Here is a 15,933-nt window from a genome sequence, read left to right on the forward strand (position 1 = left end):
GCTGGAAGAAGACCGTCATCCGCCGGATCGAGCAGGACAATGCCCTGCACGTCTGCTTCTCCAAGGGCCGCGTGGGGTTTTTCAGCAAGGCGAGCGATCTAGCGGTCCTGACCGGCATCCAGGTGGCCGCTCTCACCTTCTCGCCCGACGACAATGCCTTCTCCTTCGGCCACCCCTCCGCCGACACCGTCGTGGAACGCTTCCTGGTGGGGGAGGGTGTGGGGGCTAGCGCGAGGGAGGAGGTGTTGCCATCGAAGATTAGAAGATGGAGAAGCATCACGAGGAGTTCCACGAGTGTAGCGACCAGACCTCAAACAGTCTGATCTCTGTGCTCCGGTGTCATCCCTGGATCAGTAATGCTGACACCACACAGTACTCGGAGGATTTATAGCAGAGTAGCAATCACACACTTATTACATCGAGTGTCTCAAAAGAGAACTTATTACAATAAGTATGGCTTAAGGCCATCTAATAACGATAACAGCGAAAGGCTTGGAAGATAAGTGAGTCCATCAACTCCAACGGCATCACTGAGTATAGAACCACGACCTAAAAACTCCTTAATCGTCGTCTGAAAAGTCTGCAACATTAACGTTGTAGCCCGAAACGGGTCAGCACATGGAATATGCTGGCAATGTAACATATAGAGGGTAATGGAATGAAACAGCTATACTATATGCATATTTGGCTGATGGAAAGCTCTATGGTTACAGTTTTGCGTAAAGCCAATTTTTCCCTACTTCAAAGGAATAAAATTTAATTACTATCATGGTGGTTGTTAAACATTGAGAATGGTTGACAGCATTCTCAATCCCAATTAAGCATCATCATTAACAAAACCCAACAAAATTAATTTAGAGTAACATGTTGAGATTCACATGAAAATCCAAGTACTAGATACTCAAGATGTCCATAACCGGGGACACGGCTAACCATGATTAGTTTATTACACTCTGCAGAGGTTTGCGCACTTTTCCCCACAAGACTCGATCGCCTCCGTTTGGTTTCTCGCACTACATGGTGTTTGAGAAGACGGATGACCGAGACATAGTCTTTCAGAAGCGCTAGCACCTTACGATCGGGTAGACCGTACCACCTACATCCCCTACATCTGCTAGTATACCACTGTAAGAGTTCGCACGACTTAGTCAACTATGCTAGAGCCCATAATAGCTTGTGGCTGCACACGGAAGTTTTTAGTATGAATAGTCTCATGATCCCTTTGAGCCTGGATGGCGGTCCAAAAGAAAACAGGCAAGTCCCGGAATACCCAGGTGCCTCAATCCACCCAGATGTGTGTTTAAGTTGCCACCTTAGATAAACCATTAATTAACAATCTCACATCTGTCATGGATTTCACTCACCCAATCCACGTCTACTAACATAGCATGGCATAATAAGCAAACCTAGAAGTAACTCCCAAAGGTTTGATAATAACAGGTAATAGGTACTACCTCATCTACTTCTCATCCCACAATTTAATTAGATCCTAATCATGCAATGTGTGAGGATTGATCTAATGCAATAAAACTGGGTAGTACAAAAGGTATGATCAACGTGTTACTTGCCTTGCTGATGATCCGTGAAACCTAACGATTCGAAGTAACAGGCGGCGCACTCCGGATATTCTATCACAGACAAACAAACAAGCGTACAATAAGTACTCATCTAATGCACAAGTAAAACTCAAATAAGAGATCTAACCAGAAGGTTCAACTTAAGAACTCCGGTTGGCAAAAAGAATCAAATCGAACGAAGGAACAAAAATCAAACTGCAAAAGAAAACAACTTCGTTCTAGTAATCTGGATCTAGGGCAAATTTTACAGTAGCAAAATCTTGTTTAAGTTGGTTAAACGGATAGAGGGTTTCGAGACAAAACTCTAGGCGCTTGAATCGCCTGATTCCGATAAACGAGCGAAAAGTTAAACTAAAATGAAAATCGGATCAGGAATCGCGATCAGAAAAATCGCGGATTTAATCTGAGAAAAAGAAAAACGACGAACGCCGATTTTTTCTCTCTCTTTTTTTTGGCACGGAAACACAAGGCGCGATGAACCTCAGGCGGGTGATCGTCGGCGTCGGCGGCGGCGGCTCCGGCGGCGCGCGCGGATCGAGGCGGGGCTGATGGGCTGGGGCGGCTCGGGGCGGCGCTATTTAAAGGCCGCCCCCGGGCGGTGTCCCGCTCGGGTACGGCCCGAAGTCGGTTCGTTTTTTTTAATTATTCTGCTTGGAAGAAAAATAAAAATAAATACTAAACGGACTCCAAAAATTCCGAAATAAATTTTCATGGGCTTCTAAATCAAGCCGCACAAGGTGAACATTTATTTGGGCCCTAAATTCAATTTCGAAAAACGCACTTTTTTCCTAAATTCAAATAAAACACCGAAAAACTCCGAAATAAAATCTTATTTGATTATATTATTAAATCCTCAATATTTCTTTATTTTGGGGAAGTCATTTTATTCCATCTCTCATATTTTTGTAATAGAAATAATTGATGATAAAATAAATAAAATCAAATGATCCTATTCTCAAAATTTGAGAGAACTCAAATATGACAATAACGAAATCCCCAACTCTCTCCGTGGGTCATTGAGTTGCGTAGAATTTCTAGGATCAACCAAAATGCAAAATAAAATATGATATGCATGATGATCTAATGTATAACATTCCAAATTGAAAATTTGGGATGTTACAACGAGCTGCGCACGGACCTAGTCAAGGTGAAGAAGCGGACAGAGCGCGAGGAAGTCACAGCGAAGCAGCATGACGCGGGGGAGCCGATAGCGGCTTGGGTTGACCCAAACGTGCGCGACATGGGGAACGAGGACTTGGTGGCCTTCTTTGCCGCGCTGATGCAGGTGAATGACGTCGTCTCCGAACGCCCCAACTAGGTTCTCTTTCGCGTCGACGTGAGCCGCACGGAGGAGGTGGCCCCGCCGCTCCCGATGCAGCTCTTCGGTGGTAGTACTTTGGAGCTCGGTAGCAGCAGGAGCATCAGATGCTAATGCCGACGCTGCCTCCGCATGAGGTGTTCGCCTCCGAGATTAATATGTAGCAGCAGATGTTGATGGGGCTGCCTCCCGCACAGGCGTTCACCGCCAGGATGGATAGGCAGGAGATGCCTCCACCGTTGGTGTTCGCTGGGGGTATGGAAATGGAGGAGATGCAGATGGTGATACCTCAGCCGCTAGGATTCGATGATGAGATGGGGATGCCTCCGCCACTAGAGATCACTGCTGGGCTGGAGACGAATGTCAGCTTCCCGTTCCCGTACTGAGAAGGTGAGCTATGTCGATCCGTTCAAGTGAAAGCATTAAACAATGGACGATAGTTCGTCAATCTGTTGTCATCTAGTTACATCTGGATGCAATCTTTCATCAAATTTTATGCCGTTTCTTTATTATCAATAATTAATGGCTAAATCTGTATTGTCCTGTCGCTGCTGCTGGCATTTAATGAAATACAAACATCTTCTCAAATGTACTACAAACATTCGCTGGCTACAGGATTTTGAGTCAGCAATGTACTAGTGTTGACTTCTTTTCTCAGTGGACACACACGTTCAATACAAGGGATGACTTAACATGGTAACAAGCGGACATACAATTCTCTTCAATAAAATGAAGCTTCATTGTATCCATCGTAATACGGACTTGACAAAGCTCGAATATATAATAGAATGTGATATAGTAGACCCAAGCACATGCACCAAAGAGAATGCTTAATACATGCTTGTAGATACCCCTCAAATCAGACTGCGGTGCATCCACAACAACATATCCAATTGTTTCGATGTTGTGCCATGGATCAAAGACATGAGCTTGTGATACGTTCTCGCGGCGTCTTGGCTAGGTGGGTGGGTTATTTCTCGTTTCTCTCGTCAGTACCGCTGATGCCAGATATGCTTCCGTGGATCACTGGTTTTCTATACTAGCTTCGCAATATATAATCGGTCATTGTGTTAAAAGGTACAAGTCGGGCAGAACCAGACAAGGGCACCATTGTGTCAAACAGGCTACATCATGTTTAAGTGCGAGGGAATATTGCGGAAGAATTCTGATGAGTATACAAGGATGAATATATTTGTTGAAAGAAAGAGATAAACATATCACGGCATTATGAAAAATAATGAATAAAAATGTTATTTCTGATCGACGATTTGATCCAAAATGAAGAAATTGTACACCCACTATCTAACTAATGTGAGCCTGAAAACTTCCTCATTGATTATTTCACTACCATAAAAGAGCGCGTTAGAGGCGGCAACATGCATATGAGGTGAAAGGACAAGCTAGGTTGTGACTGACCAGTAGAGAATGTTGTAGCAAAAATGTTTTCAGCAATAAGGCAATGAAAATAGCTACAATCTATGATCTTTTGGGGAGTCAAAAATAACATCTCAAAAAAATTCAATAACAGAAAGCTAGAATTGCATCAAATCGAGTGATACTCTGACAAAGACAATCATAGTAATTAAGATGAGGATATGACGATAATACAATATAAATCAAATAGACAACTGTAATACAACCTGGGCTAAGAGGTCATTTGATTCACCAATGAGTTAACAATAATTATAAGAAACTTCTTAAAAAATGATTGATCTGAAGATAGAGAAACATATGGGTGAGGGCAAACCGAAGAGGAAAAGTGGGTAAAACATATGAAAAATCAATGGATTCCACATCGATCCAAAACACCAACTTTATCCAGTGGATTTTTAATGATCCCTTCTTGAACATTGAAAAGTAGGGTTAGAGGCGAGAAGTCCTATGATAGAATATCTTGGTGTTGTTCAAAACAAAGGTATAGTCATATTAGGCCTGTGGAAATTTCCAGTGGAATGCAACATGCTATAGTACTTCTAGAGGAAAACAAACATGATTTATAATCTCCTACTTTATTCACTTATTTCTTGCATTAACATGACCTTAGTAAGTTTCACCATGTTTCTAGAAAATTTCTATTTTATTTGCTAGACTATTGATGATAGTTAACTTCCAGACCAAAATCACGAGGACTACATAATATTAAATATAGCAATATGTGTTACATCTAGCCGCGCAAGTGAGCGGGTCACGCTGCTACTTGGTACTAATATCGTTAACACATTTTTAGAAAAATGTAATTAACTCTTTTTAGCATAAATGCAATTAACACTTGGCAAATGAAGCTTCATGAGCTATTACTTGGAGGGTCGTAAAGAATTAACTGTGATGGGCCAAGAGTATTCTAATTATAAAGGCTAGGGCCCAAAGAGATAAGATGTTAATGAACTCTGGATGCATGCTCCGCTTTCAAACACAAAACCATCCAGTGCATGCATGGACAATAATTTCGTGAATTTATTGTCAATCGGTAACATATGCATCTTCTAAGTCATCCCATCAATCTTATGTTATACTAGATCATATAGGCGCGCGTTGCCGCGCCCGTCCATTTAAAGAGTTTCAATAGAATTGTTTGAGAAATGTTGAGTTGAACATATCATAAAATTCATATGGTTCAAAATATCATATACCAGAACCTCCAAAAGGGAGAAATAAACTATCCTGCACAATGTAATATACAAAAAATAAATCAATCCTAATGTTTATGTTCCCTAAAGAGAATCTCATTTCTATATACGGGCTATATTTATGTACAATGCACACATGCAATAATATTAGGGATGGGCAAGAGAGGCTCAAATTACCAACAATCTAGGGAGTCGGCTATAAAGGGATTGCCTCCTTTTGAATCTGTAAAATGATGCACGCATACCTTGCTGGAGCTTGCCAACATCATGGTATGCCCACATGACACTAATCTTTTTCAATGTGTAAAAATGAACAATAGTGAAATGCCAATACCAGCACATGGTGAATACTAAGATGAACTAATTGGTTGATGTCTTAAGGATAAAAACCACCTATGCCCTATGTCGCTACAATGCTACCTCTGATCATCCCTGTGGCAGCTACAAAAGGTCCCAATCAAATTGTATAAGGAAAGATAAGATAAACATCATAGAAGTAGAAAGAAAATGAAGTGCATACATTCAAAACACAGGTTACCAAGCCTATGAGTGAATATACGCACCATATCTTCCTGTCTTGGCAAGGAAATAGAAAACAAACACTTGAAACAAAGGAAATAGAAAATATTCATTATGAGTAAAAACAGGTAGGGTTCATACTTCATACCTCACGATATATAGGGCAATACATGACATTGATTTTCTCAAAATTGCGCTAGGAGATTTGTGTTATTTCTTCCATGTTAAGTCATATAGCTGCAAATAAAGTACTCCCCCGTTCTAAATTAGTGGTCGCTCAAACGGATGTATCTACCATTAAAATATGTCTAGATACAACTAATATGGATTGGAGGGAGTAACATAATTACCCTCCTTGCTAACAATTTTGTCAGTTTGTGAATGTCAAACTATTGGTTGAATAAAGAATAGCTGAAAATCTGGAATGAATAATTTACCATTGAGAATTGTACTAATCAATAGCATATACATGATATTTTACGACTATGTCTTAGAAGTTAGAATAAATACCACAGAAAATAAAAATACAACAGCAGATCTTAGTTTCTGTAGGTTGCTTAAAAGTTAAAATATGAGATGCAGAGCTGTAACTCTTTTTCCAAACATAATTTTTGAAATAAAAATTACCATACAAATAATGAATTGGTCACTTCTTGAGACAAATATATCTTCCCGCCACTAGGATACCAAGATACAAATGTATATTCTCTCCATCGACTTGTGTGCTGGTCTCACATTTTCAACCAATAGTGTATATGTAACTCCAGAATCATGAGTACAAGATGACGTCTAAACAGCAGATCAGAAGTATTGGATGGTCACTTATCCATGCATTTTGATTACTCTAGGTACCTAAACCTTAATTAATCAAGCACAGTTGATAGCCTAAACAAAAAGATAGGGAAGATGATCTCATTATTTCTTGCAAAAAAAATGAATCAAGGGTGAAGCAGATGCAGTAAATGTAGTCATGTAGATCTACGGCAGTTGGAATATGATACAAGTGCTCACCTAGATCTCAACAGAGAACGGAGAAGAGCAGCACAGTCACTAACATCCCTCATCGCCTGTATCATCTTGCCATCACAGCAAAACTGTCGTGCATGGGAAGGTGAGAAAACATCCCGCCGTTCCCCATTTGTGTCGCTGTCTTTGGAGAGAGGGCGCCGACGGCGCCAGCGGCCACCGCAGCTGCCATGGACGAACGCTGCAAGACACGAAATTAAAACCAGTAACGAAGGGCTACGGATGAAGAGTAGGGGGTGCATGGGGGTGCGTAACTGGCGTGGAGGCGTTCACGCAGAAGAACACAGCTGAACGGCGACGCATCAAGGTGGAAAGAGCGACGGCGCATTGAGGAGGGGAACTGCTAGCTCGGTTGGGGAGGATAGCGATGGAGGTGCACAACCTGGGCTGTTAGCGTTAGCATCCAAATGAAAGGACGTGGGCCTTCGAAAGGCCCGGTTACGGAGAGGAGAACCAACTCGGTATGTGGAGCAGCAGCCCGTGAGATGTTGCGTGCAGCGCGTGAGCGACCTAGGATGACCAGACCTGATCTGAATCGTAGATTTGATGATCTGACGGTTCAAACTGTCAAATTGCTGTGGAGGCTCCTAGCTAGCTACGTTATACTGTTTCTCAATATTACAATGCATCTACCTAGATCTGGATGAAACCTTTCCTTAATCATTATTTTGTCTCCTTATCATAGTAATAATTAATCAATGGCTTCTAGTCGTTGGAATTTAGTTGATATGTAGAAAATGCCTCCGCCAGCGGGGTTGGCCACTGCGATGGATATGGTACAGATGGACATTCCTCAGCCGTTAGGGTTCAACACTGGGACGGAGATGTAGATACGGCACTTGTTTATGTCTCTACCATCGCCTCCACCGGAATTTCCCGCCGGGATGGAGATGTTGTAGCAGGCGCTTGAGCCGAACGCCGCCTTCTTTTATTGACAAGAAGATAAGATCCACACCCAGCCTGAGTCATGCTGAACATTCTGTAAATTCAAGGTGAACATAACTCATAAAGCTGTTGATTTTTTTTCAAAAATGTCTTGAACAATTTAAAAAACTAGTCGTCAACCCGTTCAACTGCACGGGCTAGCACAAAATAATTTAGAATGCAAGACTATGACAACATATGAAAGTAGTCCTTTGTGACGTACATGGGAAAACAAACAACATTACTGCTGGAATTTCATGAATTACTAATTCACTATGAAAAACATTCAATCTTTAGCAATAAAAAATGCAGAATAACCGAGAACATGCTATGGGAACACAAATGAGGAGAATAACATTAAATCAGCTACATATAGAGATACTATTTTGCATTGTATTGTTAGGAAGAAACCAAATATAATTGTAACATGATTAATTTCATGAACAAATCTACTTTGTTCTAACCATGGGTTAAGCATATTGAGTAACATATAAGCAACTCGCAGACCAGGAAACTCATCTCTAAAAATAAAGAGTATCGTGAGAGTACTGCTATGATTGATTGTTAGTTTTGAGGATAAGAAATTAGTTCAAAAGTATATATGAAATCTACTTTTTTTCTGATACTCGATATGGTTAAAGGTGTTATTAGAGGAATATTATATACAAATTATTCTATTGATAACCAAATATTAAAAAAAACTAATCAGAACTTGAAATAATTATTTTCTAAGTCTCATATTGAAAGAAATTTGTGTCAAGTGTGAGACGCTTAAGTACAATATCATGATAAATATTTGGGCTTGATGCCACTTGTCAACAATAAATGTTTGATGCTTGTCCAAATTGCATAGGAGACGCATATTAGACAAAAAGGACCAAACATTCAGCTACTGAATTCTAAAAAGCCATCTGTTTCTCAATGTATGCAATTAGAATTGGAATCCGGGCTTTGACCTTATTTCTTTAATCTTTTTTCAAGTATAAATGACAAATCTTGATATGGTCAGAAATAGACCAAAAATATTAAATCAATCTATTACTTAATCTCTAAGAGAAAAATACTAAATGAATTACATATTGGGAATAACTAAGTCAGTACATGGCATATTCTGATGCTAAGCCCCCCATGCGTCATGCCGAAACCATCTAGTTCATTTCTCGAACATATTTAATTGTTGTCTGTTTCACCTATAAATTGCTAACGGCTTTAGAGGAAGGTCAATTTACACTATATTGTAAAAAAAAAATAGGACATAGGAGAAGTGGACATTACCTGGCCGGGAAGTAGCTGGGAAGAAAGGTGTGTATGGACACGGCCTGCCTATATTTCAACTCCTCCATCTGTGGTTTATTAATCGAATTATCCAGATTCAGATAATAATCTGCATGAATAATTCAAATCAAAGTGTGGATATATCTCCATATATACTTTGAAGGACAGAATATCGTACCTTGCTATATGGGATATACCATTAGGACACTGGCTCAATCGTGTGTGACGCTGTGAAGTAGCTTGCTAAACATTATCCCAATCGAAATTATTCATGACTATTGTTCGTTTTTTATCTTAGTAAATAGTCCCTCCTGCAAGGATCATTTATACACTGGTCTAAAAATTGATTATTTCTTCTCAAAGAGAATCAAAATGTTTGCTAAAAAAATATTAAAGTGATCATTAGTTCCTTTGAGAAAATAAATAAACGTATTGCTGAACCGCAGCAAAATGTCTGATCCAGTCCCAGCCGTCAAAGGAGTTAAGCCTGAAGCAACATGTTAATTTCATAGTGAATATATAGTAGTTAATATCCAATCTCCGTAGCACGTACCAGCGTAAGCATCTGTCAATAAGTTGCCTCTCATCTGCATGTCCCTATTAGTAAATAGTCCCTACTTCCAGCATGTCCGACATGTTTTCAATTTCCATAAGCGGCTTGAAATATGACCAGTTTATCTACTGATATGATCTAGCGACCTTGAAATAAGCGGCTTGGCTTTGCGCAAATTGTACTTGTAATAATAGAAGAGATATGTGGTGTTACGTTATAGCTAGAGAAAAATCAAGCAGGATAATCAAGGAATTTACGGATATGGTGCTTGCCTATGGAGATGGACAACCCAGAACGAACTTGACTTTGGACAGGTAAATCTCTATGCCGCCAGTCCCTAGTAGGTTCTCGAACGTTCAATACACCATATTTTTTTTCTGAGAAGGTATTCAACACACCACATGCGACAGGAGGACCACATACTTAAGGACAACATCGCTACTCCTTACCCTACCTTGCATGAACCATCACCATCGTTAGATTGCAGCCAGGTGAGAACATGGAATTCAAAGAGATTAGATAGATGACGGATCTGATAGTTGGCTTGATTTAGATCCGAAGCGCTGGTGGATTTTGGAAGCTGAGGGCGGATGAGTAGAAGTAGGCGGCACGGCAGCAGACACAGCGGGTCGACCATGACCATCGAGCTGTAGCTCGGATTGTGCAGGGATAATTTCCTGGACGGCGCAGCAAGCCATATGCATCGGAAGGGGTGATAGACGGCTTCGGTGTTGGCTTGTACGCAGATATTGCAGTCCCGACATTGGAAGATCGGTGTTGGCTTGTACGCAGATTGTAGTACCGACATTGGAAGATCGAAGAGGATTGGAAGGAGAAGGCTTAGGAAGATACTTTCGTGAGTATTTTTTGAGGAAGGACCGCTCCTTTTCCATCGGGAGGAGAGAGAAAGAATAAGGATGAGGGATCGTTGGAATAGTAGATGGGTTGAGATGGCAGTTACGGTTCAATCTCTTTTTTTATTAACTGGATCCAATATTTTTTGTCACAACCTACATACGTGAGCCTTTTAAGAAAAGTACTCCAACTAAACAACTCTTATTTTCTTTAAAAATATATTAAATATGTATATATTGAACCGTAATTACTCGGTCCCACCGAGATTAACGTTTCCTATTTACTGGTTAACGTTGCAATTTCTAGGAAGTCAAGAATTAGTATACTTAGGTATTAGGTATTAGGTATAGGTATAGGTATAGGTATAGGTATTAGGTATTAGGTATTAGGTATTAGGTATTAGGTATTAGGTATAGGTATTAGGTATTAGGTATAGGTATAGGTATAGATAGATAGATAGATAGATAGTAGATAGACAGATGTGGGAGCATTTTTAAGTGTTATGAACATTAATTAAAATTACACAAAGATTTTCTTCATATGTTACAAACATTTTTACAAAATTGTGCGGGAAAACATTTTATATATTGTGAACATTTCTCCTATAAACCTCTCTACACTACCCACTGTTCTGGGGTGTTCGGGGCACGCATGCAGTCTGGCTCACACGATATGCCTTGCTGGCTTGATTTTACGGTGCTTTCAAAATAATGAACCCGGGGCAGCTCTTGGAGAAGCAGACGTGATGGGCATCCTCCTGCTCGGTCCGGCAGATGACATTCTTCTTCCTCCCTCGCTCAGAGCAAGGGAGGAAGAGTGTGTGTAACTACGTCTCGGTGTCGGTGGGTTTATATAGCAAGCGACCGGTGAGAATCGCTTCACTGAGCTACGTACATTAAAAGTCGTGATAGGCCATGGGATTCAATTCGGTATTCGCTGAGCTGTGTACATTAAAACTCACGGGTCAAAGGATGACAACATGCACCAACTAAAAATTGCTATATCTGAACAACTAAAAAACATAAACTTAAGCATGAAAAAATTGCAAGATATGACCAACTAAAAATCATAAACCCGGGAATTAAAGAAAGCAAGACCAAAACAGCTAAAAATCATGAACTTGTGCATGAAAAACATGCCTCTGAACAACTAAAAAGTCATGAACTTAAGCACGAAAAAATTGCAAGATCTGAACAATTGCAGCACCTTAGCCATAGAGCGAGCAAGTAATGGCAGCGTCCAACGGGGGGTGAAAGCGGCCGGAAGAAGACCGTCATCCGCCGGATCGAGCAAGACGATGCCAGGCACGTCTGCTTCTCCAAGAGCTGCGTGGGGTTCTTCAGCAAGGCGAGCGATCTAGCGGTCCTGACCGGCACCTAGGTGGCCGCTCTCACCTTCTCGCCCGGTGGCAATGCCTTCTCCTTCGGCCACCCCTCTGTCGACACTGTCGTGGAACGCTTCCTGGGGGGGAAGGGTGCCGGGGCTGGTGCGAGGGAGGAGGGTGCTGCCGGTGAAGATCAGAAGATGGAGAAGCGGCACCAGGAGTTCGACGAGATGCGCACAGACCTATCCGAGGTGAAGAAGCGGACCGAGCGCGAGGAGGTCACCGCGAATGAGCGTGACGCGGGGGAGCCAATAGCGGCTTGGGTTGACCCGAATGTGCGCGACATGGGGGACGAGGACTTGGTGGCCTTCTTTGCCGCGCTGATGCAGGTGAAGGACATCGTCTCCGAACGCGCCAACCAAGTTCTCTTGCGCGTGGACGTGAGCCGCATGAAGGAGGTGGCCCCGCCGCTGCCGCTCCAGCTCTTCGGTGGCAGTACTTTGGAGCTCGGTAGCAGCAGGAGCATCAGATGCTGATGGCGACGCTACCTCCACTTGAGCTGTTCGACACCGAGATAAATATGTAGCAGCAGATGTTGATGGAGCTGCCTCTGGCACAGGCAGTTACCGCCGGGATGGATATGTAGGAGATGCCTCCACCGCTGGTGTTCGCCGCGGGGATGGATATGGAGGAGATGCAGATGGTGATTCCTCATCTGCCAGGGTTTGACGATGAGATGGGGATGCCTCCGTCACCTGAGATCCCTGCTGGGCTGGAGACGAACGCCGGCTTCCCGTTCCCGTATTGAGAAGATGAGCTCCAAACCCCTGTCGCTCCGTTCAAGTGAAAGCGTTAAACAATGGACGATAGTTCGTCAATTTGTTGTCATCTAGTTACATTGGATGCAATTTCGTCAAATTTTATGTCATTTCTTTATTATCAATAATTAATGGCTAAATATGTATTGTCCTGTCGCTGGCTGTTGGCATTTAATGAAATACAGACATCTTCTCAAATCTCAAATGTACTACACACGTTCGCTGGCTACAGGATTTTGAGTCAGCAATGTACTAGTGTTGAGTTCTTTTCTCAATGGACACACACGTTCAATACTAGGGATGACTTAACATGGTAACAAGCGGACATACAATTCTCTTCAATAAAACGAAGAATCATTTTATCCATCATAATACGGACTTGACAAAGCTCGAATATATATTAGAACGGGATATAGTAGATCCAAACACTTTAAAAAAAAGGAGGATAACCTCGGTCTCATCAGTAGACCCAAACACATGCACCAAAGAGAATGCTTAATACATGCATGTAGATACCCCTCAAATCAGACTGCGGTGCATCCACAACAACATATCCAATTGTTTAGGGATACGTGGATATATATGGGAGGAAGAAGTACGTCGGTGGAGCTTCGAGGGGCCCATGAGGTAGGGGGCGCACCTAGGGGGGTGCCCTCCACCCTCGTGACCGCCTCATGGCTTTCTTGACGGAGGGTCCAAGTCTCCTGGATCTTAACTGATGAGAAAATAACGTTTCCGAAGGTTTCATTCCGTTTTGACTCCATTTAATATTCTGTTTCTCCGAAACACTGAAATAGGCAAAAAAACAGCAATTCTAGGCTGGGCCTCCGGTTAATAGGTTAGTCCCAAAAATAATATAGAAGTGGCAAATAAAGCCCAATATAGTCCAAAACAGTAGATAATATAGCATGGAGCAATCAAAAATTATAGATACGTTGGAGACATATCAGTGCCTGGTAAGTCGGCGTACTCAGTGGGTAAGATTGAACTGAAAGTAGCCTTTGGAGATGAGCATGATTCTAGGACCGAGAAGTTAACTTTTGAGGTGGTCAAAATCAAGAGCCTGTATAACGCCCTGTTTGGACGACCGGCTGATGCTAATTTTATGGAACGGCTGTATTATGTTTATTTGCAGCTTGAAATGCCGGGTCATAAGGGCACCATCACAGTGCATGGGAGTTGGAAGATAGCCTTGGAATGCGAGGAAGGCGATGCTGCTTATGCTGAATCCGTTTGTGCAACAGAAGAGTTGAAGTTGTACAAGGACAATGTTGACCCGGCGGACATGACGTCTTTGAAAAAGCCGACTACAGAACATGAGTTGGTGCTGATGTTTAAATCGGCTGATGACACCAAGCTTGTCAATTTTGTTCTAGGTGACTAATCTGGATCAGTGCGAATCTGGATCCTAAATAGGAAAGCGCGCTCATCAAGTTCATCCGTGAGAACCGGGACATCTTTGCATGGAAACCTTCTAACGTGTCGGGTGTACCAAGAGTACTTGCTGAGCACACTCTCAATATTGATCCAAAATTTAAGCTGGTCAAGTAGTTTCTTCAGCGGTTCAATGAGGAGAGGTGCAAGGCCATTAGTGAGGAAGTGGCCCGGCTCTTGGCGGCCGGGTTCATTATTGAAGTTTTTCATTCAGAATGTTGGCTAAACCGGTGCTCGTGCTTAAAAAGAACGGCACCTGGCATATGTGTGTGGATTACACGGACTTAAACAAGGCTTGTCCGGCTGATCCATTCGCTCTCCCTCGTATATATTGATCAAATCATTGATGCTACGGCGGGTTGTGAGCATTTGAGCTTTTTGGATGCTTATTCTGGTTATCATCAGATCAAGATGGCAGTTAAGGACCAGGAGAAGACAGCTTTTATTACTTCGTTTGGAGCCTTTTGCTATGCGTCTATGCCTTTTGGGCTTAAGAGTGCCCAGACGACTTATCAGCGATGTGTTCAAAATTTTCTTCACAATCAGATTGGGCGCAATGTTCATGCATATGTGGACGATATTGTGGTGAAGTCCAGAGAGAAGGAGACCTTGATAGATGATCAAATGGAAACCTTTGATAACCTCCGGGTCTACAAGATGATGCTTAACCCGGCCAAGTGTGTTTTCGGAGTACCAGCAGGCAAGCTTTTGGGTTTTCTGGTTTCTAACAGAGGCATCGAGGCTAACCCGGAGAAGATCAAAGCAATCACATCTTTGGCTAAGCTGGCATGCATCAATGATGTTCAGCGTTTGGTGGGTCGTATTGCTGCTTTAAGCCCGTTCATAAGCCGGTTAGGTGAGAAGGCCATACCGCTGTATCAAATGATGAAGACAGATGATTTTGTCTGGAGTGATGTTGCTAATGCTGCCTTTGAAGCTCTGAAGAGACAGCTCGCTGAGCCGTCGGTCCTTGCTGCTCCAATTGATAAGGAGCCATTATTGTTATATGTGGCTGCTAACACACGTGCTGTCAGTGTGGCCATGGTAGTAGAGCGCAAGGAGGTTGGCAAGGAATATCCTGTTCAACGGCCGGTTTACTACGTCGGTGAGGTGCTTATTGAGTCCAAATAGAGATATCCACATTGGCAGAAACTTGTTTATGGGGTGTTCATGGTGGGCCGGAAGCTTAAGAAATATTTTCAGGGTCATCCCATCACTGTGGTTTGTTCTGCTCCTTTAGGAGATATCACTGTGGTTTGTTCTGCTCCTTAAAGTATGTGCCACACACTGCTATCAAGTCTCAAGCACTGGTGGACTTCATCAACGATTGGACAGAGCTGCAGATGCCTGAAGAGAAGCCAGACAACACATATTGGACTATTCATTTTGATGGGTCCAAGCAATTAGAAGGCTCGGCTACTGGAGTTGTTTTAGCTTCCCCTCGAGGTGACAAATTTTTTATGTGCTATGGTTGATGTTTCCCTGTACTAACAATGCAGCTGAGTATGAGGCCTTGCTCCATGGTCTTCGGATGGCTAAGGATATGATCTTGAGCCTGGTAAGGTGCTTTGGCGACTCAGATTTGGTAGCTTAGTAAGTATCAGGCAAGTGGGATTCCAAAGATCCTCTCATGGCGGCTTATCCCTGTGAAGTTGATACCATTGCTGGACACTTTAAGGGTTA

The 15,933-nt window shown here is 42.3% G+C and overlaps 2 pseudogenes; both read left to right on the forward strand.

Moving 5' to 3' along the window:
• The window catches only part of LOC119273339, a 4,770-nt pseudogene extending 1,489 nt beyond the window's left edge, over positions 1-3,281 (forward strand).
• An 8,307-nt stretch (positions 3,282-11,588) lies between these two features.
• On the forward strand, positions 11,589-12,806 carry LOC119273340 (annotated as a pseudogene).
• The last annotated feature ends 3,127 nt before the right edge of the window (positions 12,807-15,933 follow it).

This window comes from Triticum dicoccoides, chromosome 3A, assembly GCF_002162155.2.
Source record: "Triticum dicoccoides isolate Atlit2015 ecotype Zavitan chromosome 3A, WEW_v2.0, whole genome shotgun sequence".
In the NCBI taxonomy this organism is placed as follows: domain Eukaryota; kingdom Viridiplantae; phylum Streptophyta; class Magnoliopsida; order Poales; family Poaceae; genus Triticum; species Triticum dicoccoides.